The following is a 24,841-nucleotide window of genomic DNA, read 5'->3' on the forward strand; positions in this document are numbered from 1 at the left end:
GACTCTGTTTACCTATTAACTGTGAACACAAAAGACAAACTTCTCTAACTCAGCATGGAATCAGTCAGCTAACTAAATAAAGTAACTACTTATGTGCAATGTGGTCTTGGTCAAGTCACTCAAAAGCTTACCACTGGAGATTATGGTTCTGCAGCAGTTGAAATTAAAATAACAGTTGGCTTATGTGGTACAGCTCTGGCTATGCATTCCCATTCTTCCCTTACACCCAACACTACACCTTTTACCAAGCTGTTTCCCTGATCCAGGTCAACATAAAACTCACCAAACAAAAATTAACATAGTCTTTGGTACTAAACAGGATCATAATAATAGCTAAAGCTATAGGCAAGAAATAATATTTAATTTCAATTTCCCATTTCATTTTAGACAGCTGCAATTTTCCTCAGATTTGGGAGTTGTGGGGATTGTGAAGTTTTGGAAGATTCAATAAAGTGATCATTCTTATATGCAAAATAAAATTTCAACATGCTTTCTCTGTTACTGCCAGTTCACATTCCTTAGGAAAAAGTTGAAGTGAAAATTAATGAAATTCAGCAAATGTTTGCTGGAAAATGTTTTCTTTATAACAAAAATATAGGCATGTCATAACAATACTTAGAATGTAATACAGAAAGCATTTCAGCTATTTTTTATAATCGTAGAGAACAAATTATGTAATTTGTTACTTAGATGTCATTAAGCTAAAAAAAGAGAAAATAATGACTAGACATACCAAATAAAAATTATTTAAAAGCCCCTTACCCCCCCGGTAGGATCCAGGGTTCTGACCCTGCTAAGACCCTCAGCCTGGCAAGTAACTATTGGAAGTTCCAGCTGCATCAAAGCTCTCTCCCTCTATGCTTGAGTCCCCTTGCAGACTACAGTGATCTGCACAAGCCAATTTTTTTCCTCTCTATCTGGGATCTGGCAATGGCCCCCTGCAACTTAGCTGCTCTCCCCACCAGCCTTTTCTTCAGGCTGTTTGTTGACCTGGCAAATGCTTCTAGCTGTAAGGAGATGAAAAGAAGGTAAGGAAAAAATGGCGAAAAAAGCACAAGCTCTGCAGATGAAAGTCTGAGGCAGTGTTTTCCTTTCCAAAGTGCTGCTACATTCCCATAAGCTTGTGGTTTCCTGCATTCTGTTAGAGGGCTTTTTTTCTTTTTCTTTTTCCTTTTTTTTTTTTTAATCCTTCTGGTGATATCTGAAGAGGGAAAATGTCCAGCACTAACAGGGGGCCTTTTGTTCTATTCGTTTCTAAGTGGACTTTAACCCAGTTACTACAGACTGAGTCACTGTAGAAACAAATAAAATAAAAGCTCTCTGTTTTGTCCCTCTGGACAGGTCAGGGACATGTTAAGTTCTGTTCTCTCTTTCCTAGTTTTTGGAAGCAGTACCGGACCTGGCATTGCACTGCAATAATAATGAACATAGTTTATGGCTGTTCTTTTTTATATGTCCTGGCAACCCCTACAGAGCTGATATTCCAATAAAGCTAGCATTTCATTAACAAAATAAACGCACAAGGGGCATATCTTTGGGTAATGAGATGAAATTAAACGAGAGAAAGGCTGGTCACCAGGAACTGATGCAAGATTTGAGCAAGTGTGACACATATAGGTGCATATATGAGCTATTTTGGTACCTTGTCAGATGTCAAATTTTTAATACTGCACAGCAAATAACTGCTTGTTTCTGAATATGACTGTAAGATTTTCTACTCTCTGGCTGAATTTTAGGCTGAATCTGAGGGTTGGATTTCAGACATTTGTTGCAGTTCTGATTGCTATGACAAGTCGTATCCTGTCACCATACATCAATTTTAGGGTAAATCATTATCTATTTAGATTTCAACCACCTAAATTAAAACATCTAAAAGAAAAGCATCCTGGGGCTTACTGATCTCTGGAGGCTCTGGAAAATCTGTGCACAAGAGGATTGCTCCTCCTCTTTTCCCCTTCTCTCATCAGCTGGCTTTCCATGAAAATCTTTTTAACTCTTTAGTGTCCCCTTATTTGAGAGCTCTCAGCTCTGGCAAAACATCTGCCTGTTGTGGCTGGCAATTGCAGAAGCTTGCTATAAGCTTGCTTTTGCCCCTCTTTTGTGTCCTTGCCATATCTGGTTATGCAGTTGCTTATCTAAAATCACTGTTTTTTTCCAACAGCCCTCTTCCTGGTCCAGTTTGTTTGTAAGGTAGGAAAGTTTTTTACTGAGAAGAAGTTAGGAGGAGGAAGAAGTACTAGTAGGAAGTACTTAGTAGCAGTAGAAATATGTTTTTCAGCTGGGCAATGGGTTGTCATGCAAAGCTAGGACAGAAACTGCAGCACTTAATAGAGAGGATTTTGTACAAGAACATGACCATGCAGTGCTACATGGAGAACCAAACACGGGTAAAACCAAGACTGTTCTGGGCCATGGGTGTGAGTCAGTAGTTTCACATGTGGCTGTTATTGTACTGGGCATGGGAGGACAGGAAGCACAGGGCCAGAGGCCTGTACTGATGCCAGAGCTGGGGTGCAGAGTCAGGACTGAGCTCAGTACCATGCTAGGCCTCTTGCTGCTCCCTTTTCTCTCTTCTATTTCCCAGAAAAACTGCCATCTTACAGTCACGGTATTTCTACCTGGTGCAAATGGCATCTGTTTCCACACCTGCTCAGACCTGTGTGGAAATACTGCCCTGGGTGCTGAGGTTTGCTGGAGATGTACTTTGGTCGTGCCTCCTTCTCCTGGTTTGATTTCTTGTTTTCTTTGTTTCCAGTTTTGATGTTCCTCAACTCTGAAACACTCCAGAAATGGTTGGCAAACCTCCTATGCTGCTCCAGAAGAGAACTTCTTTTAGCTTTTCACTCTTATTAAAAGATTAAAATACAAAGCAAATGAAAATTGAATTATGGACTGTTACACTAGTGACTTCTTAACACACTGCATTCTGTCTGGAGAAACTTTGAGTCTACACAAGCCATAGCAAAAGCCCAGCAAACCTCTGTGATTGTGGTGCTACTTAGCACCATTATTCTTACCTAACTTATCTTTTGATGTATTTTGCAACAGCCATAAGAGACCAGAATTTGGTCCAGGTTTAGCACAATTTGGGGGCGTAGCTTGCTGCATTACTCTTTCCTTGTTTGAGTAACAGCAAGGGAAACACAGACAGACTCTCCCTTTACCTTTTTTCTTCCTACAACACTATCAGCATTTCCCTGGGATGGTCCTCATATCACTTGGTCTGATAAGAAAAATGCAAAAGGGATTCCATCCTAACTAGAGATCTGGATGGGTTTCAGAGCTTGTCAAGAACAAGTAAAGCAGCAAAATATTCTGAAGTTTACATAGCAGATTCTTTGGAACAGTTTCCAAGCAAATTTATGTTCATTTCTTGGCTGAATAGAACTAGAATGGTGAACATGGGGAGAAATTTGTGATCAGCAGAAGAGAAACATCTGTTTTACCAGACAGAACTGAACTCCAGATGTTGTCAAAATCACATAATTCTAGAAGTGCCAATCTCTTTGTGAGTTGCTCTGAGAAAGGTCATGTCACTGAACTCTTGGTGACTGAATGGCTTTTGTCCTGGAAAATGCACTCCCAGATGTGCAGTGCTTGCTGGAGTTTGATGCAATTTGCTTTGCTAACTTAGGCAGAGGGAAGAAAGATATCACAAGGAGATACCCTACTTTATGGGAGTAAGCTGGTCTCATAGATCCTGCATGACTTGTGCTTGTTTTCATCCTATTGAAACCTGTTGGACATGCTCACTGCTATAGGACGTTGCCTCAAGCTGTCAGTAAGATAATCAAATACCTTTACCTCAGCCTGATCGGTTCACAGGAACGGCACTCCTCAATACAGGTCCAGGTTAGAAATCAGAGTAAATGCTGACACTGTCTTTACGTTCCTCTGGAGGACATCATACTGAGAGAAGTACTGGTCTAGGTTGGTGTTAGAGCATTATTTCATGCCAGCAAATAGCACAGACAAATGGAAAACATTTGAACCTCTTTTCAGTACAGAGCTCTTTCCCAGTTCTGGGCAGGAACAACGGGGCTCCTCAGTCATTTTTCTGCCTCTTAACCTTTGAGTCCCTGACACCAAAAAAATGCTGACCATCAGTGTTAGAAGCACTGTCATGCTCTCATCACGTGTCATCTGTTTCCCTTCTCTGTTTCACACACAGAGTCTGTAGGCTGAGTTTGTGCATGTGACAGAGGGAGGAGAAATAAATGACACATGATCCAGGGGTTACAGTGAGACTACGTGCATCTGCTTTGGGACACAAGGCAAGGCACAAATGAGTGCAGTGTGTTTGTATGACATGGAGGCACATGACTATGCATACCACCAGGCAACTCTGTGAAGATGTCAGTGGAACTGATTTTCTTTTGTAAGAGCTGTTCTCCCTGCCATATTTTTCTTTTTTGGTCACAACTCTACTATTACTTTGCAACATGATAAGATTCTCAGTGAAATCTCTTCTCGTGACACTATAGATACTAGGAAAGCCTAAGAATTTTCTGATGCAGAGTCAAAATGCACATTCGCGACATGCAGCACATTTTATATAAATTGATTAGAAAATGTGTTTAAGCAATAGAGTAATATAACTTGCATCCATCTGTCATTCAATAAGGGATGCACAAAAGAGTCTGTCACTTAATTCAGTAGGGTGATCAGTGGGTCTGCCTGGGAACGTACTTATTTACAAAAGGACACATTATGGCTTTAGAGCTTGTTGGAGTGAAGCAGGCTTAAATGTGAGTGTGCATATGAATTGTTCTATTTTAAAACTTGTAAATTCCTCTTTCTGATGTCTCCACCCTCCAGTGACCTTCGGCTCAGAAATTCACCTAATCCTCAAAGAAACGGAGCTTTCCTGATTCATCACTATCACAAACAGCTGTTTTCTACCTATTTGTCCTGAGCACAAAATGTCAGTTACCCTTTTATTTTTTTAACTACTGAAGTGAGTTTATGATGAGTTTTACCAGTTGCTTACAGCAGGTTGCACACTTACATCTAGTAGGTAGTATGGTCAGCTATGAGGTCTAAAAAGATTTTGCATCCACAAACAAAATAAAACAGTGCAGAAAGCAATTTGAGCAGAAGACTGAATTTCTGCTAAGACCTTTGACAGTAGATTCATTGGTTTCCAGCTGATGAGACAGACTTTCAGCTCCTTGCTGGCTTTATTCTCCCGTGATCTGAAGGCATTTGGATAGTGCATTTTAAACCAATTGGTTGTTTTCTCAGAGTCCACACAGAGGTCGGGGAGAAAGGAGAGTATCTTTCTTGCTAATGTTAGCCAGACAATGGCAGCTTAACTGTAAAGCCCCCTAAAAGAGAATAAGCCTATTGTGTCCCCAGTGTGTTTCCCACATTTCAAAGGCCACTAAGTAGCACCAGCATCTTTGCCTCTGGGTTACTGAGAAGACAGACTCTTATGCTTATTAAATGATGTCTTTCCCTAATGATTTGAAACAAAAAAGGCGCACACATACAAAACCTGAGATGTGCACATTTAAGGCTTCCCCTGCCATAAGGTCAAACACATGAAAAGACTCAAAAAAGAGTTTGCTCCCAAGATATCAGAGTAGATCCACTTGCCCATCTCTCCCACACTGGCCTTTACTCTATTTTCTGCAGCGAGAGCCCCCGATTCCTGCACAATTAAGGCCAGCACCAATGGCATTTCTGCTACTGCTCCTTCCACTTGGCTTCACTGCTGAGAAAGGAGCTTGTTCAGCGGGGAGGCGGGAACTGCTGCCTGAATAGTCTCTGAAGCATTCATTATCTCCTGCCTAATTACATGGCCGGCATAGTGGTGGTGTTGTGGGAACATTGCATCACATTAATCAGCAAGGGGATGTGCCAAGATGAAAGGGTCCCCTTGTGTCTGCTCTCTGCTGTGGAAAATGGGCAGGAGGGTGGGGGAAGGAGCGGGGTATTTATCAAGTGGCAAGTAGGGAAGGCACAGCGGGTGCACCCCAGCTTGGCCTGGCCAAACCGCCATCTTCCCAGGTCAGTGCTTTTGTAGCAAATATACCTTTTGTGTTCACACACGTTGATGGATCAATAGCTCCAGAGGCTAAAATCCTTCACCACAGCACAAGTATGAGCAAGAGCTGTAAGGCAACACACCATTTAGTTGCTCCAGGAGAGAGTGGGAACTGGTCCTCCAAAGTCTGTCCTGCCTTTAGTCCACTAGCATTAGAAATAGGATCAGCTGTTTGAACAGGCTCAGATTCAGCTGCAACTTGGCCACAAGGCTTCACAGAAAGTCACTGTCCCTCAAAACACTCCCCAAATGCATTCTTCTCCAACTGTCTCCAAGTTAAATGTTAAATAGTAGCTGTGACTGGGGCTCCTGAATTGAAGTCAAGCTGGTACAAAAGCAAAAATTTCATTTCCCAAAGCCTGTTGGTGAGAACCCCAGTTCACCCACATAGTATAAAATTTAAATGGACTCTTGAAATCTGAGAAGAGATCTCATTTCCTCCTATCTTTGTCCCACTTGCAGGACATTTGAAAGGCTTTGTAAGGCTTTGCATAGATGCTCTTCTGTGTTTTGGGGCTGGGGGGAGGGTTGAAGCATCCACACTGTGGTTGTTTGGCACCCTGCAAAATACTGGGTCAGACTAGAATACAAAATGACAGTCCTTGGCTGAGCTGCTCATTGCTGTGAGATGGAATAGCAGTGCTCTAGAGAGAATAAGGAAAGGTAATGGAAAAATGAAGACATTACAAATGCAGTTCTTTGCATTCATTAACCTCTCCCATCCACTTTTTATTTGATCAGTTCACACCAACCCTCTTTAAAATCCTCCAAGGACAGGCAGCAGCTCATGCTGTACTCTCTTCCCATTTGGCTTCCTGCAGGCCTTCTGTCCTTCACTGCTTTTCTGCACTTGAACTGTGCTTCAGGTTGAATTCAATTGCTTGGAATGGAAGTGTCTTGCCACCAAACCCCATTGTTTTTGCAATGCATCTGGCTTATTAATGCAGACTATTAAAGCCACTTTGGAAGTAGATTTACTGAGATGCAGATAAGTTTATCTGCCACAAGGTAGGTGTGAATGCCAGTTACTCCTGCAGTGACTGTTGCCAAGTCCTACCACTGGTATCCCATGCTGTTCTGCAGACAATTGGGGCAGCCTGCTTATCTGTGTGCCACCTGTTGTGCTGGAGTCACCCTGACCCAGTGCCACCTTTCTATTCAAATACTGTTGCCTAGTCAGGTGGTGTTCTTGGGTTTCAGCACACAGGGGGCATTGCTTATGTAATGCCAGACAGGCCTATACTAACATATTTGACTTCATTGCCCTCTGGTGAGAGGAGTATATACAACAGGGCCGATTTTTTTTTTTTTTCTTTAGGGAGAACAAATGGGACCTGCCTTGGTTACAAGTGACAATCAAAATGAGAAAGGAGAAACTTCTGGTTATCTTATCACATACAACATCAACTGAGTTTACGGAGCAGGAGAGGACATTTAATATAGCTCAGCTCCAGGTATCATCTCTCCATCTTGGGCTTTTAATGATTACGGCATTGCTCTGGTTTCCCTCTGCTTCTTGATCTTTGGGCACAAGAAAAAAGCATGTCGACTGTGATACTTTAAATCCAGCATGGAGACTGCATGATCAAGGAGCCCACTTAGTCCCAATGCCACAATTCCTGTTTCACTCTGGTTTCCGTGATGGAGATCCACAGTAGCTAAGAGCATCTCAGCATAGTTTTCACATTTGCCAGGTTTGAACAGAATCCTTCCTCTGCCATTTGGGCACAACATCCTTTAAACCAATTAAATTAGTATATATACACTTTCTAGCTCCTCTCCTCTGTTAAGTCTTTGGTTGACCACTCTGCCTTGAACACAAGACTCCTAATGAATCTTTCCCTCAAGTCACCAGGACAGTTGAGCTCTAGCCAGCTACTTCCCAACAGAGACACAGACATTCCATAAGATGGAGAATATTTTTCCAGGTCCATACTCATTAAAGATTGATAAAAACCATGGGACTGGAATTCCAACCCCAAGACAAAGCACAGTTTTACCCCCAGTAGTATTAAGGCTACTATCTGAACAACAACTAGCTGTCCCTTTCATCTCACATTTGCCCGACAAAAGTGAGATACTAAACTCTGATCACTGCAATGTATTCTGTGCTAAAACTGGCCAGTTTACATTGGAGGAAAAAAGCTTGAGAGATAACACAGTGAAAAACCCTGGTCTCTAATCCAACAGACAGATAAAAAGACAGAAGCAGGGGGAAGAAATCCTACGACATGATACAAGGGAGATAATGACAGAGAAACGTGTCAGACTTTATAATTACTGTTAATGAGTTTAATCTAAGGGCAACTAATCCTGTGGGAGAATATGGTAACTTTGTGATCAAGGCCTTTTCTGAAATACAAGAGTCTTCTGCAGTCTTCAATCCTCATGCCTCTCCCCTTCTGGGACACCCACTGTCCCCTAGCACAGAAACTTCTCCTTTTCTCATGGAGCCACCCCAGCAGTGTGCAGTTGTCATGCCTAGCCACAAAGGCAATGATTTGTCACTGGCAACATGCGCCCCAAGCAAGGAACAGGTTTGTCCCCTGCTTGCATTTGCTCCTGACTGCATAGGCAGGAGTTTGTGTGTGCACTGCAGTTTGATTTGAAAAGTGTCTTTTGACCTGTTTTAGCACCACTGCCAGTTATTCCTGGAACTTGAGTCAAACCACTGGGAAGACCAAATGCAGATGCAGCAGATGAAGAGCCATAGAAGAGGCCTAGAGTAAAAGCCAGTTCAGTTTCCATCTCCCCCTCTTTTTCATGTGCCCCATTCACTGCCATATTTATGATGGCTATGTAGGACATTCCAACAGCAACTTCCCTGTAGTAAATACTGTGCAAATCACAGTGTTGCTACAACTATTGGAAATGTAACTTTGAAACCACTCTTTTTTCTAGAGGCAGCAGAAAGGTGATGGTACAAAACAACTATAGGAATTGCTTGTTTTGACACAAAATTTCATTGCTTCTGAAGAGGAAAATTAACATCACAAACATTCCCCCTTCCATCAGAGAGAAGGAAAGTGGGGCAAGAGGCTGCTCCACACAAAACTGTCCAGCCCTGAAATGAAAGTCTGTCCAAAGGTCTACAGGCCACTGGGGCACATCTGCAAAGCATGCAACAAATTCCAACAGTTAAGTTCTGTTTCACAGTTTCACGCCTACTCTTCATGTGACAGCTTTCTTTACAATCCCACGGTACCTCTTTCTTACCTGGAAATATAATTTCTGGCTGGTTTTTTTTCCCTTGTCTTGGTCTCTGGTTTCCAATGGACTGTTAACCAAGAACATCTTTTCTCCCTTGTATCTATGTTCCTCTTAACCCTGCTTTACATATTCTATGACAAAAAAATAAAATCAAACTTCAACTTCACAAAAAAATGACTCAAGCAATTTGATGGTAACTGCAGCATTCATGCTTATCTCTCGATGATGCCAAAGGTGATTGGAATTTTAGTAATTCAATAGATATGTAAGATATGTGAAGTTATTTGATTCAGTTTTTGGCTGTAACATGTTTCTAAAATATTCTGCAGCTAAAAAATGAAAAGACCACATGGTATGTTTCTTTAGGGTAAGTGAAACAACTTATTCTAAAGCAATATGCTCATTGCAGTTGTAATTATCATATTTTAAACACTTTGCTGCAAGTTCCATTTAAAGGAAGCTCTTATCCAACAGCTCTGTGGTGATTTTTAAGTAATTCCCCTCCCTCCACATGCCCACACTAACACCAACGGGGCTTACTAGGAAATCCCAACAGGCAGACTGTTATTCAGTGTATTTCTGCATTTCTAAGGCTCATCGACCTTTCTTTTGTCAGATAAAAGCTTCCCATTTCTTTAAGCCCTTCATTCTTGCAATAGTCCCACAGAAAAGTTGACATCCTTGGCAAGGAGAGTGAAAAGCAAATTGTCCGCCCTTCCCAATAGGCCAGGCTGGAGTTGTTTTAGCCTGTTTAAATCTCTCCCCTATTTATATGCTAATGTTCTGGTATCAGCAGAAAGTATAAACAGTGTTGTTTACAGCTCCCTATAGTCTGTGAACACCAAGCTGCCAGGAGAATACTGTGTACCGGGCAAAGAGATATATTTATTGAAATGAAAATGGCCACTTCTAAGACGATGAGAAACAAAACTGTAAAAATGCAGTGTCAGCCAACAATATAACATACAAAACAGAACTGGCAAAATGCCATTAGCCGGGGGTCAGCCATAGGCTCTGGGGAGCTAAGAGATTTCATATTTAACAGGGAGAGCTCTGGGGAGACCTTCAGCACAGAGACCTCTGAGAAAAGAGAGCATCAAGTTCCTTGGCAAGGCAGCTTACATGCTCCATTTGCTATTATCGCAGATTTTTGTTAGTGGATAATGGCTCAAAGCTTGGCTCATAGGTCTCCTGGATCCTGAAGTGAATTAAATACTCCTAAGGAAAACAGCATGGTCTAAAGGAGCAAGCACAGGGATTCTTGAGTTTAGATCTTGTCTCTTCAGTTTGCAGTGACTCTTCAAAAGCAGAGCACAAGGCCTTAACGGTAACAGCAAAACCAGGCAGTAATAAGGATGTATAACAAAGGTGGTTGTGCAATGTCAAGCTCTCTGAACATTAGGGCACAGAGCTTGTGTCTCCTTTACATTAGTCAACAAAATGTTAACAATTGCAATGGCACTCTCTGTTCAAATCCAGGGAAATACCTGCTCCCATTAGCAATGCTTTAAATAAATGCTTTAAATAAAGCATTAAATAAATATTTTAATGCTTTAAAAAAAATTCCTTGTTTACCATAATGCTTGCGGTATGCAATTCTCACACAAATGCAATTACTGAAAAAAGATGCCAAGCTGGTTGACCTCACAATCCTTATTGTATGGTTTTCTACTGAAAGTCAGAAAACGATGGGGCAGTTTAACTCATGTTCTACTATATATTTTTCAGTTCTCACCACATGAGATTCAGCACTCTGCTTTCAGGAGGAAAAATGCAGGGTACTTCATTGAGGGCTTTTGTGAGCCCAGGCCACAGAGGCCAGCTGAGACGCATCCAGTGCGTGCACTGACAATACTGCACTCTGCTTTCATTAGTGTGAGACTCCAGTGGCTGGACAACCAGTCCTGCTTGTCTCCGTGATCCAAAGCCACATCACATCCACCAGTGCCACTGACTCTCTTGCTGGGCAGTCCCAGACAAGGTACCAAGACAGGACTGAGTCTTTTTTTATCCCTCACAGTCCAGCAAAACCAGTGCAGAGGCACCTGGTAACATGTAACTGCTTGGCTGTTACTTGAGCAGTAAATATATACTGCAAATTAAAGGAAGTCCTCTACTCAATAACTTTATATAAGCACCATTAGATTGCTGAAAGGGTAAAATGCCAAGAGAACCACTTGCAATAGCATCGTGCCTTGTCAGAGCAGCACAATCACAGAAGGAGTTTGAGGTGGTGAACAATGAGAGTATAACACTGTAAAGGATGTGCTTTTCTTCCAGTTGGAACTCAGTTGCTAAGTGCATCAAGAGGATTTACAACAATCCTTTGCTGTAATAACTAAACATAGGCCTGCGTGAAAATCCCACATTCAGCTGCGGCACACTGGCTAAACTACTCTGTCTCCTTCTAGTTGTGTGTTCCCAAAGAAGGAAATAGTTCATTTCTGCTACTACAGTACATCTGAAATTAAGTAGTAGTCTGCCAAATTTTCCAATGCAGAAAATTTCTCTGTCTTCTGAGTTAAAGTAATCTCCATGTGGTCTTGCACATATTGCTTACATCATCTTTTAAAGAAACTTAATCTAGCCAGTCTTGAGCTTTGAAGTTTTGCTGTACAAAGGTAAAGGGTTAGGACTAGCCAGACTGCATCAGGTGCCCTACACACATTACACCCTGTATTTTGCAGGATTACAAATGCTTATCAACAGTGCAAATAAACCAGCTCAGTGCTTTTATTCTACTCAAGACTGTCTGAAATGTGTTCGTTTCTAATAACCAACAGCTAAACCACTAAACCAGGGAGGGATGATGCTTGTTGGAGCCATTTTGAACTCCAGCAGCAGTTTCTAAATTTCCTTCCTTTACTTATTATTAATTACTGTTTGCTAAGTACCAGCAGTAAGAGATAAATACAGGCAGCTCCATAGCAAGGGGTTAACTTTTAAGTAAAAGGCATATTGATTAAAACCCCAGTATGAACAGTGAGAGACATCTTAAACCTGAAACCACGAGTTGGGATTGTAGTGTTTGTATTTTTGGCATCTGTGTCTGAAAGATGACGAAAAGGCACACAAGTCTTTTTAAGAGTAGCTGGGTGTTTTGGTCAAAGAGAAAGCTGACACATCTAAAATTAGGTAGAGAGAACTGTAGATGTACTTCTTAGAGATGCATCTATAGAAAGAATAATAAAGAAGAGGCTAGAATGTAGTCTTACATAATTCATTGCTGCTTGGACATGGGCCGGGAGGGAAGTATGGAAAAAACAGCCCATAAAGATGCCAATAGTTTCTAAGCAGAAACATCTGTTGAGGTCTTAAAAACGGTCAGGCCTGCAGCAAGCTCAGCAACAGGAAAGTCTGCAGTTGATCACTCCTACCCTCATCAGTCCCATGAGCTCCCACCCCTGGGACTGGATCAGAGCTTGGAAGATAGCTGACACCATGAATCAAACACAGCTCCTTTCTTAAAGGGGAAAAGGGGAGGAACAGAGAACCAAGATGGGCGTCTGGGGAAAACAAATTATTATTTGGAATGGAGGCATTCAGGAAGAGTTACAAAAGAGTAAGGGAACATGCAAAGGGAGACCCAGTGGCTTATCCACTCTGTCCCATGGGGTGCTCATACACTGAATTTCCATTGCTCTGTCCAGTCTAATTTTAAAAGTCTCAAGCAAAAGGCCTTGCTCCCCTTGGGAGGCTATTGCAAAATCTCACAAATCATCTTTTCCTTTTACATGACTGCCTCTTCCTTTGCTATAGTTCATTCAACTTTGTTTTCTCTTGATATTCAACAGTGCCCTAGACATACCAGTTCCAAACAGCAATTTCTTCTTCCTGGAAGCATCTGTCCCCCTTCACTGTCCTCTCTCAAGAAAGAAATTATCTTAAAAATATCTGTGGAGACTGTATTTTGTACATCTCTGCAGGATCTGCATCTGCCAACAGGAAGGAAGCATGGTTCTGCTGGATCTTACAATGGTCAGTAACTGGGGGCTTCAACTGCTATATTACAGGAGATGAATACATTGGCAAAAGTTCTTATAAAGCAGGGCATTCTCTTTCCCATCTCTAATCATTTCAGGTGCCAATTTTAACTATTTGCTCATGTTAAAGCTTCTTACAGAATGTGAACATTTATTGACCAAGAAAGTCAAACTTCAATCAATGACAATAAAAGTTTTAACTACCAGTCCTTAGGTGGAGGTTCCATTTTTGCTGCAACTTCAAAATTCCAGCAGCCTGCCATATCCATGGGAATGGGCAGGAACCTAGCAGTGAATTTCTGAGTTTGCAAGGGATTCTACTTTAGAGTTAGTGGTGACTGAAATACCATGCAACCTATACCTAGTTTCTCAAAAAAGGGTAGTATTTGAGTGCTTGGTACTTTGGAAGTATTTACCCAGCACATTTGAAAATCTAAGCAGAATCTTTTTGCCCTCTTAAACTAATTTTCATAGCAATAGTTGTTCTACATAAATTTAGACTGAAGGATCAATATATGGCTTAGACTGGAACTCTTGCTGTGAAACTACCCATGCAGTCCACAACCAGCACCTCCATAACAATAACCAAAGTGAGCAGAGTAGTGGTTAAAGTGTCCAGATGTTCAAAAACAAAGTCTGCAATTCTCAGTATTCATCAGTTTTCCGATTTTGACCTGCTCTAGACCTGCACTCCAAAATGGCACAGTGTGATTTGCTTCCTGGTGCAAAAGTTCCCAAGTTCTCACCACTGCACATCAAAGAAAACGAATCTCTTCCAGCCTACCTGGCTGCCTGCTCTTCTTCCCCACCTTTTGCTTTTTTTTTTTTTTTTTTCCCATTAGATTAGCAGCTTTGTACAAGAAACTATGGCACTATCTAAAGCTTCAAGGATCCATTTATCAGTGTGTAAGATGTCCCCCACCTTCATACTTGCTTTCTGGCTATGTCCATAAACATCATATCAGGGGAGGATTTTGTGATAGTGAACTTGTTCATATTTCTAGTTGTGAAGTCAGCTGGATAACTTACTGTTAATGGTGGGACAAATAACATTACTAGAAGTAGTGGTATTACAGTTTTTTCATGTCATGCAGCTCAAAATTACTGATCAAAAGACCTTATTAGTAGCTTGGCTTTCCTTTCAGGTGTGGAGCAAAGTTGTCACACTGCATGTGAGGCACTGGATGACTTCAAAGACTGAGAAACAAAAAGGCTTAGAAAGCGTCTTGCATCCCGCTATTGCTCCTGCAGATTTCTAACCAGTCTCAACCAGCTGCCTACATCCAATCTGGTCTCATGAAGCCCCAGTTCCCTGCAGATCCTCTGGCAGCATACAAGAAGGGAATGGTCTCCAACAATGCAGGGGTAAAGAGAACTTTTAACTCAATGTTAAGCCTCTTAAAAAATGAGCTGAGGTTCCTCTGAGATTTTATTAAATCTGCCAGCCTGTGAAATACTGCCCATTGGATCAAAGACACAATGCACCCTTTCTTAGCTTGTGTTGAGCTCTTCATGGACCTCCAAAGGGCAGTAGGGCTGTAATGTCTCGTTAGGTCAGTCATTAAATACAAGGAACTGAAAAACTCACCAGAGACCAAGAGTCAGGATGGGACTCTGCCATCCCTTCAGGAGCACAACGTCTGACCCTTTTAATTCATCTTCCCTCCCTTCTTCCCCAGTACACTGGGAACTACTCACTGTTGCTGATGTATAAAACCCTGCCACGACAACTACTAAAAAGGGCAGCTCCATGCTGGCATTGATCCTGCCTTCATCTCACTGCATTCTTTGTCTAAGAGAACAGAGGCAGGATTAGAAGGCGGTTTAGAGTGCAACCAGGCAGTAAGATTAATAACTGCTCTTAGTTTCATTCATGATCAATTGAGTGTATGTGAATCTGCAGAGGACCTTCTCCAAACAATCAGTAGGGATGGAAGTGGCAGTCACAGAACCAGAAATCCAAAGCAAATTTCAGTGACATAGCATTTCTTTAGGGAAAAATTATATGTTTTGCTATCTCTCGATCTGCAAATACTGCTCTGCTTGTGTAGGTCTGCTAGTACTTACCCCCAAATCTGTTATGCAACCTAACTTACTCCCTAGAAAATCCACTGACTCCTGTAAGGGAAATTTTGCTATCAGGAGTGCTTTCACCCAGGCGTTTGAGATGTGTCAGCTGCTCTTTAAACAAATCAAACACCTTGAACGCTAAAGGACAAAATGTTTGACCTGATTTATCCCAACATGATCTCCTACAAGTAATGCAGATAAATCACATGATCCGGCTCCTTTTTCTCAAAGGGGTTAGCACTTTCTTTATGAATTCTTGCATATGTGAATACATAGTGGTCAGAGAGGTGACCATCAAATGTGTTCCCTATTGACCAGCATGTTGGAAAGATCTGACCGGTCAAAATTCATAGTTGCTAGTGTAAAAGCAAAAAACGCAGTCGTGTGTGAATGAAAGGTGGCCATCTTTTACATTTATTATGTAATTCTGTTAACATTACTAAACAAAGTATTTTTGTAGCACTTCGGTTACTTGCTAAGAGATGTATACAGAGTGACTCCAGACAGTGTGTGCCTGCAAGGCTTTGGGACACCACTCTGGTGGGAGCAAAACCCTGTGGGAAAGGCATGCTCAGGGGTTGATCTCAGAGTATAGAACATCAAAATTTTTTTTTTTTTTTTTTCAGAGATGCCCCTATTTTCAATCTGTACATCACTTTTTAACCTAGAAAATATCAAACTAGAGAGGACCAAGCTACACAAAGGAATGCCCATATCCACAAGTGAAATGGAGCTGAGGGTAGCAGTTTGCCACATGGACAGCACTACACAACAGCTTAGGAAAAACATGACAAATAAGTTTGCCTTTCTAATGGCCAACAACACCTTGCAGGCATGTCTGTACAGACTTGGAATGCCTGGAGCCAGGTTTCAAAAATGTGGTACGTATTCTAGGCATTTTGCTTGGCCTGACAAAGGAAAGGAAGGAGGGCACATTGCAGTTTTGCTCTTACTACACTTCCTAACGCATCCTATAACATGTCCTGCAGGGCCAAAATTCTTACTTCAAATAATGGAGTGTTACCTGAATAGTCATTCCACAGTCTGCACACAGTAGCTGGCTGTATTCCCAAGCATTTAAAATTTGCCATCCTTATTTAATTGAACCAGCGGGAGAATTTACAGAACGAGGAATTTATTGAATTCCCCTAACTGATAACTGAAAGATTAACTCCAGAAAGATTCTGAAGGGAATGCCTTCAGATTTTCAATGACCACATATGATTAGGACAATGGCCTAATATATCATCTATCCACACTGTACTGACTAAAAAAGGGTTGGTGGTAGAAAAAAAGAAGAAAATGAAAAAGAAAGAACATATAGACTGCTGCCATCTCCAATATGGTATAAAGAGGTCACTGCAGCAGGCCCATAAAATCTGTCTGCCCAAGGAATTTCTAATTGATTAACAGTTCATACTGGCATGAGTGAGAAAGAGTCCAGGCAAAGCAAAGCTGCTGCAGTGTGTTTTAAAACAAAACAAAACAAAGCAAAACAAAGCAAAACAATCCCACATCCCCCCAAAGACTCTTGTTTTCACTAGGCCAAGTGCCACTGACTTCTGCAGACCTCAACCAAGATCATTAACTGCCAGACTTGGACTATATGGGACCACCATATGAGACTCGTATTTACTCTGCACAGTCATTTTAAAATTTGTTTCCAATTCATGCTAACCTCTTACCTCCCCAAAAGCAGTTAAAAATAAACACTGGCATTGAAGGGAGACTTTACTTCCAACATGATATACTGCAGTAGAGGATGGGTGAAATCTTAAAATGGGCAGTGCAGTGAGGCTCTGCTTCTGCAGCTTCCCCTGCCCAATCTACAGGTCCAAGATAGCTCAGTAATTTTAAAATGCAGATCAGTTGCTTTTTCATGACAGTTCTATATTACTCCATTGGATTATTTAGAACTAGATCTTGTTAAATGATGCCTCTTTGACAGTTTTAGCCTAGAACTGAGCATGAAAATATCTTTTTTTGCTCACATGAAAGGACTTTGCCTTAGGATTGAGGCACACAAGCCATAGCAGTAAGGAGAACATGAAGCAAGCAGTAAACATCAGTCTTCAATGCTGTCATACCAACATTAAACTCACTTAAAAAAACAGTTGCGAGAGACAGATGGTAAGATATCTAAGAATGCTGATACTTCTGAGAAGGGGAGCAAGACATGGGTCATTTGTAAAAATAGCAGAAACCCTGTCTGTAACTTCAGCAATGTTCAATTTCTGTATTTAAAAGAGTCCTCTGAGGCTGCAGCTTTCACGCACATACCCCGGCTTTCACAGGGAGCATGGGAAAATAAGCTCATTGTGTCAGAAGGCCTTGAAAGGGAAAGGAGGCTTGCAGCAGGATGGGAGGAGGGGAAGAGCTAGAGCACAGCTTGAAAACGCATGGAGAGAAATCGAAAACAAACATGTACCTACCCCCAACATGCACATGCACACACATGCAAGCCCTAAACTCGGAGTGAACTCTGAAATCGGAGACCGAGCTGCTTTGGAAGCCACTGCTAACTTTTCTTCTTCTCTCCTTTTTTTCTGTTTGCTTTATTTTGGGGTTTGGTTTGGGGGTGGGGTTTTGTTTTTTACCTTTCTAAGGAGGAAAAGAAAATCAGCAAACTTGTGTGTGTGTGTCCTGGGTAGCTCAGGAAGAGCGAGTTGTCAAAAGCCCACTCCAGCATCTATCTTTCTGGTTCCTGGTGAGGATTTTATAAATATTTGGGCGGCTGCATGGGGTGGGGGGGGGGACAGCTGGGGGCAGTGGAGGCTGCAGAAGGGAGGCTAGATAACTTTTGGGCCCACACGGCACAGAAGTTTTGAAAGCCTGCTTTTCATTAGCGTTGCCTGGCAACCAACTCATCTGCTGCAAATCTCATCACGCCCCTGCAAAGCATCCACGGCATGCTAATCTTTTCATTTAATAGAAAAGCTGCTGTAATCTTTCTTCCTTTTCCTTTCTAAAAAAGCAGACAATAATAAAAATAATAATAATAATAATAATGATAAAAAAAGATTCCGTCCCTGCTCCCCCTGCTGCCCTGCACCCCCCCAGTGCTCTTGTTGATCCAACACTTTGCTGAGTTCCCATGGATGACCTACATGTGTGTGTTCTGGCTGATAAGTCCCAGCTGCAAAGGCAAGCTTGGGTCGGTTTTTGCTTTCTGTGCTGTGTGTGCTGGAAAGGGAGGGTGGTGAGGGGGAGGATTTTTCTGGCCGGGAGCTGAGAGAGGAAGAAGGAAGGCAAGGCTACAGCACTCAGAGTCCAAATGGGTCCAAATGGCTTAAATGAAATCTCTGGCTTCAGATACTGTAACTGAAGCCTCCCCAGCAGACAGGGAAGAACTGGTTTGTTCTGGTGTGTGCGTGCACCAATCCAAGCTCTCCCCATATCTGCAGGAGAAGAGTGAGTCTTGCTTTGTTGCTGATGAATTCCATGTCCAGCCAGCTGAAAACAAGCCACGCTCTGGAATCTCCCTGGGCTTTGCCTGTCCTTTCACTCTGAAAATATCGCGCCTAAGGGTAGGGGAAGTGGTTTGGACAAAATAAGACTTGACCTGAGCATCTGCCCAGAACTGAAACCAAACGTCTGTCTCCCTGAATTTTTGGCTTTTCATAAAGCTCAGATGATTTCTCTTGCCACCTGCCCATCTTCAAGCATGTCTGCACTTTACGGATCCACATGGAAACACTAATCTGTCATGAAACAGGTCATGCATGCAGCCTCTGAACTGGTAAGAAACAGGAAGGAACCTGAAAACCTGCAGACAAGCACATTCTCAAATATCCAGCCCCATTTTTACACATACCCTCATGAGGTGTGCCACCTTTTCCTTTGCTCTTTCCTCAGTCTCCTTTCCCCCTTTCCAGTCTCTGTATTTCGTCCACCCTATTTGTATTTTAAGTGCTCCCAAGGATGTCTTGTCCTCCCCACTCAGAAAGTAGTCAACTCTTCCAGAGTGCAACCCTGAGGCCATTTCACATTCTGCTTAACAACCTATCCTCCTTCCTGCTCCTCTAACCTGTGAACCTTGAACATGATACACCTCACTTCTACTCACATGTTATGACTGAGAGCAGACTCTTTTACAAAGATGTTTCCTCTTCTCCTCTACAGCATATTGCTGGAAGCATTCCCACTAAAGAGGTGCTATAAAGATGATTGCAAGATCACAAGGCCCTAAAGCAAGTTATGTCACTCCAGCCAATAATGTTATCGTACCTAAGGAAATGACAATGGGGCCATTGTGCAATGGATCAGGTAGAGATAAGATACTATGAATTTCCTAAGAAATCTGGGCTAGAACTAGAGCAATGTGAGGCCTGGAAAGCAGTAAATCTTACGTAAAGTTGGAAAGGATACCACGATTGTGGAAGATATTTCAGTGTCACACTGCTTTGCATTTTTAAGCAATACATGGTGAACAATAATTTTCAGGCCTACTCTTGCAAAATCGTAAAGGATAGATAGGCCCAGTAACAAAACTTCTGACAGCGTACCCGAAGGAATGGCTGTAAGGCCAGTGATCAGGACAGCAAGAAAGTACAGCCAATCTCAGCTTCAACCTCTGGCAACCATTTCAAAGGGTTTCATGGAGCAGAGTGCCCACAAACAGATGAAATGAGACCATTCATGAGCCTTTTACTGCACTGGACTGGGAAGAACTGCTAACTTTTGCAAAACACATCCACCTCCTCTTTCTTATCTTCTAAACAATTCCAGTGCTACCAGCTTCAGCACTCTGTGCTGCAAGCACTTCCAGAGTCATCAATCAGGTGAAAACCCTTTCCCCTATGCACACACTGGGCTTGAAATCATTATGGGCTGGCTCTGCTCCCACAGCCAGCTGGAGACAGAGGTGCTTCAAATGCATTCGATGGGAAAGGAAATAAAACCCCCACCTTTGTTGGCTTTTAATTAAAAAAAATCTCAGGCTTCACTGGTTCTCAGGAAAACATACAGTTGGCGCATGTTTAAAGTGATAGTATGGAAATAAAATTAGTATTTTAACAAATTCCATTCCCTTTGTTAGTAAGACCGTTAACAAAAAGGCTCTTCACCATAAAAATATTTTTTTGGTCACTGGAAGGCAGGTACTTTGAACTCAAACATAGACTACTAAAAGAAGCTATGGATTGCCTCCTCTTTGGGATTTATACCTATCTTTTCACAGACCTGCATTTCTTTGAAATCAATTCTAGGCCATTCCAGGGATAGTGAGCTCTGTTAGGGTGGATAAGAAGTAACAGATAGCAAAGCAATAGCACCAGATGGCAGAAGGAAGCAGGTGAGGAACTGAATGCCACTTACCCACATGGCAGATCATTTGCTGTGAACTACCATCACTGTAGTGATGGAAAAGGATAGATTCTTGTGAGTGGAAAATGAACTGGAATGGAGACAAGATTCCTTGGTTCAGGTGAAAATGGTGATTATAATAATTTTTCTCTAGTGTCCCAGAGAGTAGAAATTAAATATGTGACAAGTCTCAGGCCTCTCTTGTCCTTGGTGAAATTATGTACATGTTTCAAATACTTCAGCCTAACTAGCATTCTCATTATCAAAATGAGCTGAGAAGCCAAACACTGAATGAACATTCTTCAGGTCCCCAGACAATGAGGAAGGTCTTAAAAGCTGGGGGTTTTTTGATCAACGTAAAGGTAAGGAAACATAATTTCAAGCTCTTCTTGTTAACGCTGAATTCAAGTCTATGGATGTATGATCCTCATGGCCCCTGCTGGAGAAAAAATTCTTAATCAAAGAGCAGCAGCAAGTTATCTGGAATGATCCACTCTTGGGAAAGACTCAGGCCTAAGCAAACAGTAGATCCTTATAAGAGCATTTTTTATTATTATTTTTATTTTTAATTTTAGCAGTTTGTAACAGCTTCTTTCTAAGATATACTCTTGTTTTAGAGCAGTCACATTCTTATAGCATATAATAAAATGACAGCTCCCAATGAACAGTGCATAGAAGCCTTACAGTATTGGACAAAGCTGAGAAATGCTGGCTTTCATGGTGTTCTGCAGTTCAAAGTGAGGAAAGTTTGTCACTTTGGCAGAATATTAGCTGAGGGAAAGAAAAATGTGTGAAGGCAGTTAAATAAGGTTACACAGGTGCTGCTACTTCAGACTGTGGAAAAAAATAAATTATAATACATGTGAAAGAAAATAATCTCTCTAACATTTGAGTCTTCTTACTGCAGGGATAAAACCACAAGTCTGCTTTAGGAGTGCTGCCCTCCTTTAACTCGCCAAACATCACACCAACATTCTTTAGTGACTTGTGGTTTGGAGAGACTGCCATATGTAAAACTGAAGTCTACACACTTCTTAGAACTAGAAACTATTTGAGTATGTTCTGTTAAACTTCGAGATGCAATCAAGCCAAAGACAATTTTACATACTAATAGAACTCCACTTCGTGATAAATGTTATAGTCTTTTAAGACAATTTTATCATTTAGGCCACTCCTTACCCCTCACAAATCAAGAGAGAGTTTCCAGTTTGGGAGAGGAAATGAGAAGGGCTTAAATGCTGCCAAATATCAAAACAGAGCATTTTCAGAACAGGCAGAGTTTTGAAGCAAGTTCTGTGATTGCTAGAAATAGGTCAAACTCAAATTACATTCATAAGCACTCCAAAAGTTTCAAGAAACTTAGGGAAAGAAAGTAAAAAAGATGTCCTTACCATGAACTCACTTGTACTGAAGAAATAGATAAAATTTTACCAAAGAGATCATTAAAATTTAATTTGTTATTTAGATAGAATTCTCGCCTTGTAGTTCAGCAAAAGTCCCCATTGCTCTGGAAAGAACTACTGAACTGCTTTCTTCAGAGGATTCATAAATGAGGTGTCCCTAATGTTTTCACAGAACAGACATCAATGTTTGGACTTGTTGCTATACATGGCATTTTGCCCCAAAATTTACTGAGTTTTGAGTGTATTAGACATCAAATCCTAGAGTTAAAATACCGGGTTTTGGTTTAGCATTGTCAAATACTCACTAATTTAAAATGTTAAATTGCATTCCAGTAGAGAAAAATGTTGGTAGTTCTAGGGTTTGGGTTGCTTTAGAACTAAGGCGTGTACTATTAACTGCACGCACAAATAGGAAGCACACTGTTCTTCCTAAAGGTAAGAGGGAAATGAAGCAAATATCTTGTCAGCCAATTGCGATGTAACAGTGAAATACAGCAAGATTCAAAAACCTCAGCATATATTTAAGGTCTGGAGAGTTCCTGTAAGCTGTATCTTCCTACGTGAATCTCCTCTTATGTCATACCAATTTTAAGCCTCATCATGGCTGTTACTTCCACAGTCTTCTGCTTCAACAGGTTCCCAGCTCATTCTACTGCTCACTGCTTTCTGTTCAGGTTCCTTCAAGATGTCCAGATGGGTACTGTGAAACTGGGGACACATCTTAATTTCCTGTGTCCTAATACTGCCTTACAGACTCAACAGTTCTTAAAGGTTAGAAAAAGGAATTTCAAAAGAAAACGGACTCAACCTTGGGCTGGAGCATGCCTAGAATATGACTATTTGTGGTAAATTTTCATGGGAAAACAAAACTCCTTCCCTTTTTTTCTCCTAATATCCCATTCACCCATCAGTAACATGCAATCCATGCCCAAAAATGGAGGCTATAGAGACTCCTAGAAAAGAAGAATTGCTTTCAATCACTTCTGAAACAACCATTTTCTTCATAATTCAATACAAACTTTTGAAAGAAAGTTTATATTTTCTATCAAAATCATACAGAAACAAGTCCCTTATATTAGCCTTTTTTGGCTCAAATGTTATGGTAAATTATAATTAGATGAAAACAGGATTTTATAATGGAAGGTCCAAGACAACTGCAACAGTCACGGAGTGACTAGCTCTGCCTGTCCATCAACAATAAGGTGACAGCAATTCCAAATGCCCACATGACCAAACACATTCAAAAATGAGCTTAAACTCCTTAACAGATCACTTAGGACACATTGATATACACAGATGCTTCCTGCTCCCTAGATAACAGGGGCAATTCCATGTCTATCTCTGCACTAGTCTCAATCAATGTACTTCCTTTGGAGGTCACTGCCTGGGCTTTCATGTATCTGCAGCTTTGTTGTAGATGCTTTATGGCACTGCAGGTGTAGTGGTGTGTCCTTCTGTGCTCACAAACTCAGCCATCCATTAACTCCTTATCATCCTCATTTGCCAGAAATTACTCAATAGATACAGAAAATATAATGAAAACAAACCAGGACTGCATGACCAAACTTTTTTATTCTGTTCTGCCTGCAAATTAGTGTTGCTCAAAAATAAAAAGCCCAAAGAATGCTGGGATCTAACCACAAAACACACATGAGGGATGAGCAGCAGCACAAGCTTCCCCACTGATGCTGCATGGTCACTAAGGCAGAGGAAGACTGAGGACAGGAATGATGTGTTGCCTCTGACCATTATTTCTGGGATTTCTCTGGTGACATCAGTAACAAAGGTCTCAGGTGGTTTTCCCTAGTTAACCTCACACTGGACCACTGACCCTTATCAGAAAGAACAAAGACAAGAAGAAGGAGTATAGGTCTCATCCTAGATGTGTATACTGCTCTGCAGTCCTGTGTCAACACGGAGTAAGGATCCCTTATGGAGGCAATCAAGGTGATCAATTGCTGTCTGCGGGGAGGGAAAAGAAACAGACTACAGCAATGAGAATTCTAATCCCTGCTTTTGCTAGAGACTTCTTCTGAAAGGCAAATGCTTTCAAACTGTTAGTTTACTGTTAGTGACTGTTAGAGACAAAGAAGGCCAAATTTTACAGAGCAAAATATCTGCTATAAGTCCCGAGACTTACACTATCCTACTGAAACCGAATTCTTGATGATGTTAAAAAGCCTGTACAGCAATTAAGGTAGGACTCTCTTTTCAATGGTTTTAAGAATGCATATTGGTACAGTTTTATGGAAAGTCCTGGCTGCATGAAGAATTGCATCTGTAAGTCAGCTGTGAAACACAGGCCAACAAATTCAGAAACTGTCCTGGAAACAGCACCAGCCAGCGTGCTGTCTTATGTAAAGGGAAAGCTTAGAGGAACTGATGAACGATTATCTAAAGATGCCGCTCCATGGCACCTTCAATCTGTCTCAGCTGAGTGGCGTAAAAAAATCCCCCTGGATTCTTTTTCAGCCAGTTGGAGCAACTATTCAGGTCAGAAAAGTGCCAGAGCCAGAGCAAGAGAAGGAGAGGGAGCTGGGAGCTGAATGATTAGGACCACAGCAGACTGAGCAGTTTAAACTGCTATGGAGCTGAACCATGAAACTCTTTGATCCTCTTTTCAGTCGCTACTGAATGTAGCACATGAGCTCCTACATCTCCACTTCTTAATGCTAAAGCACTTTTTCAGATATTTATAAAAGACCTTCCCTGATTATCACAGAGGTAACTGGACCCTGCAGCACTCCCACTGAAGGCAGTGGAAAGAAAACAGACTGCTTTCAGTCAACAATGGCAAACCAAGGAAGCAGTGAAACTGAAAA

General features: G+C 41.5%; 1 protein-coding gene and 1 long non-coding RNA gene across 5 annotated transcripts in view; one reads left to right on the forward strand and one right to left on the reverse strand.

Annotated features, from left to right (window-relative positions):
• Nucleotides 1–14,438, forward strand: part of LOC136292480 (uncharacterized) — a 29,815-nt gene extending 15,377 nt beyond the window's left edge. Inside the window, exons 2-3 of the long non-coding RNA XR_010721906.1 lie at nucleotides 7,368–7,503; nucleotides 14,388–14,438. This is a non-coding gene — a long non-coding RNA (uncharacterized lncRNA). The remainder of the gene's footprint in view (nucleotides 1–7,367; nucleotides 7,504–14,387) is intronic.
• The window catches only part of RAD51B (RAD51 paralog B), a 407,321-nt gene that overhangs the window by 61,985 nt on the left and 320,495 nt on the right, over nucleotides 1–24,841 (reverse strand). The window lies entirely within an intron of this gene.

The sequence above is a fragment of the Chamaea fasciata genome, unplaced genomic scaffold (genome assembly GCF_029207755.1).
Source record: "Chamaea fasciata isolate MVZ Bird 193981 ecotype frontalis unplaced genomic scaffold, bChaFas1.0.hap1 SCAF_7, whole genome shotgun sequence".
Classification (NCBI taxonomy): Eukaryota; Metazoa; Chordata; class Aves; order Passeriformes; family Sylviidae; genus Chamaea; species Chamaea fasciata.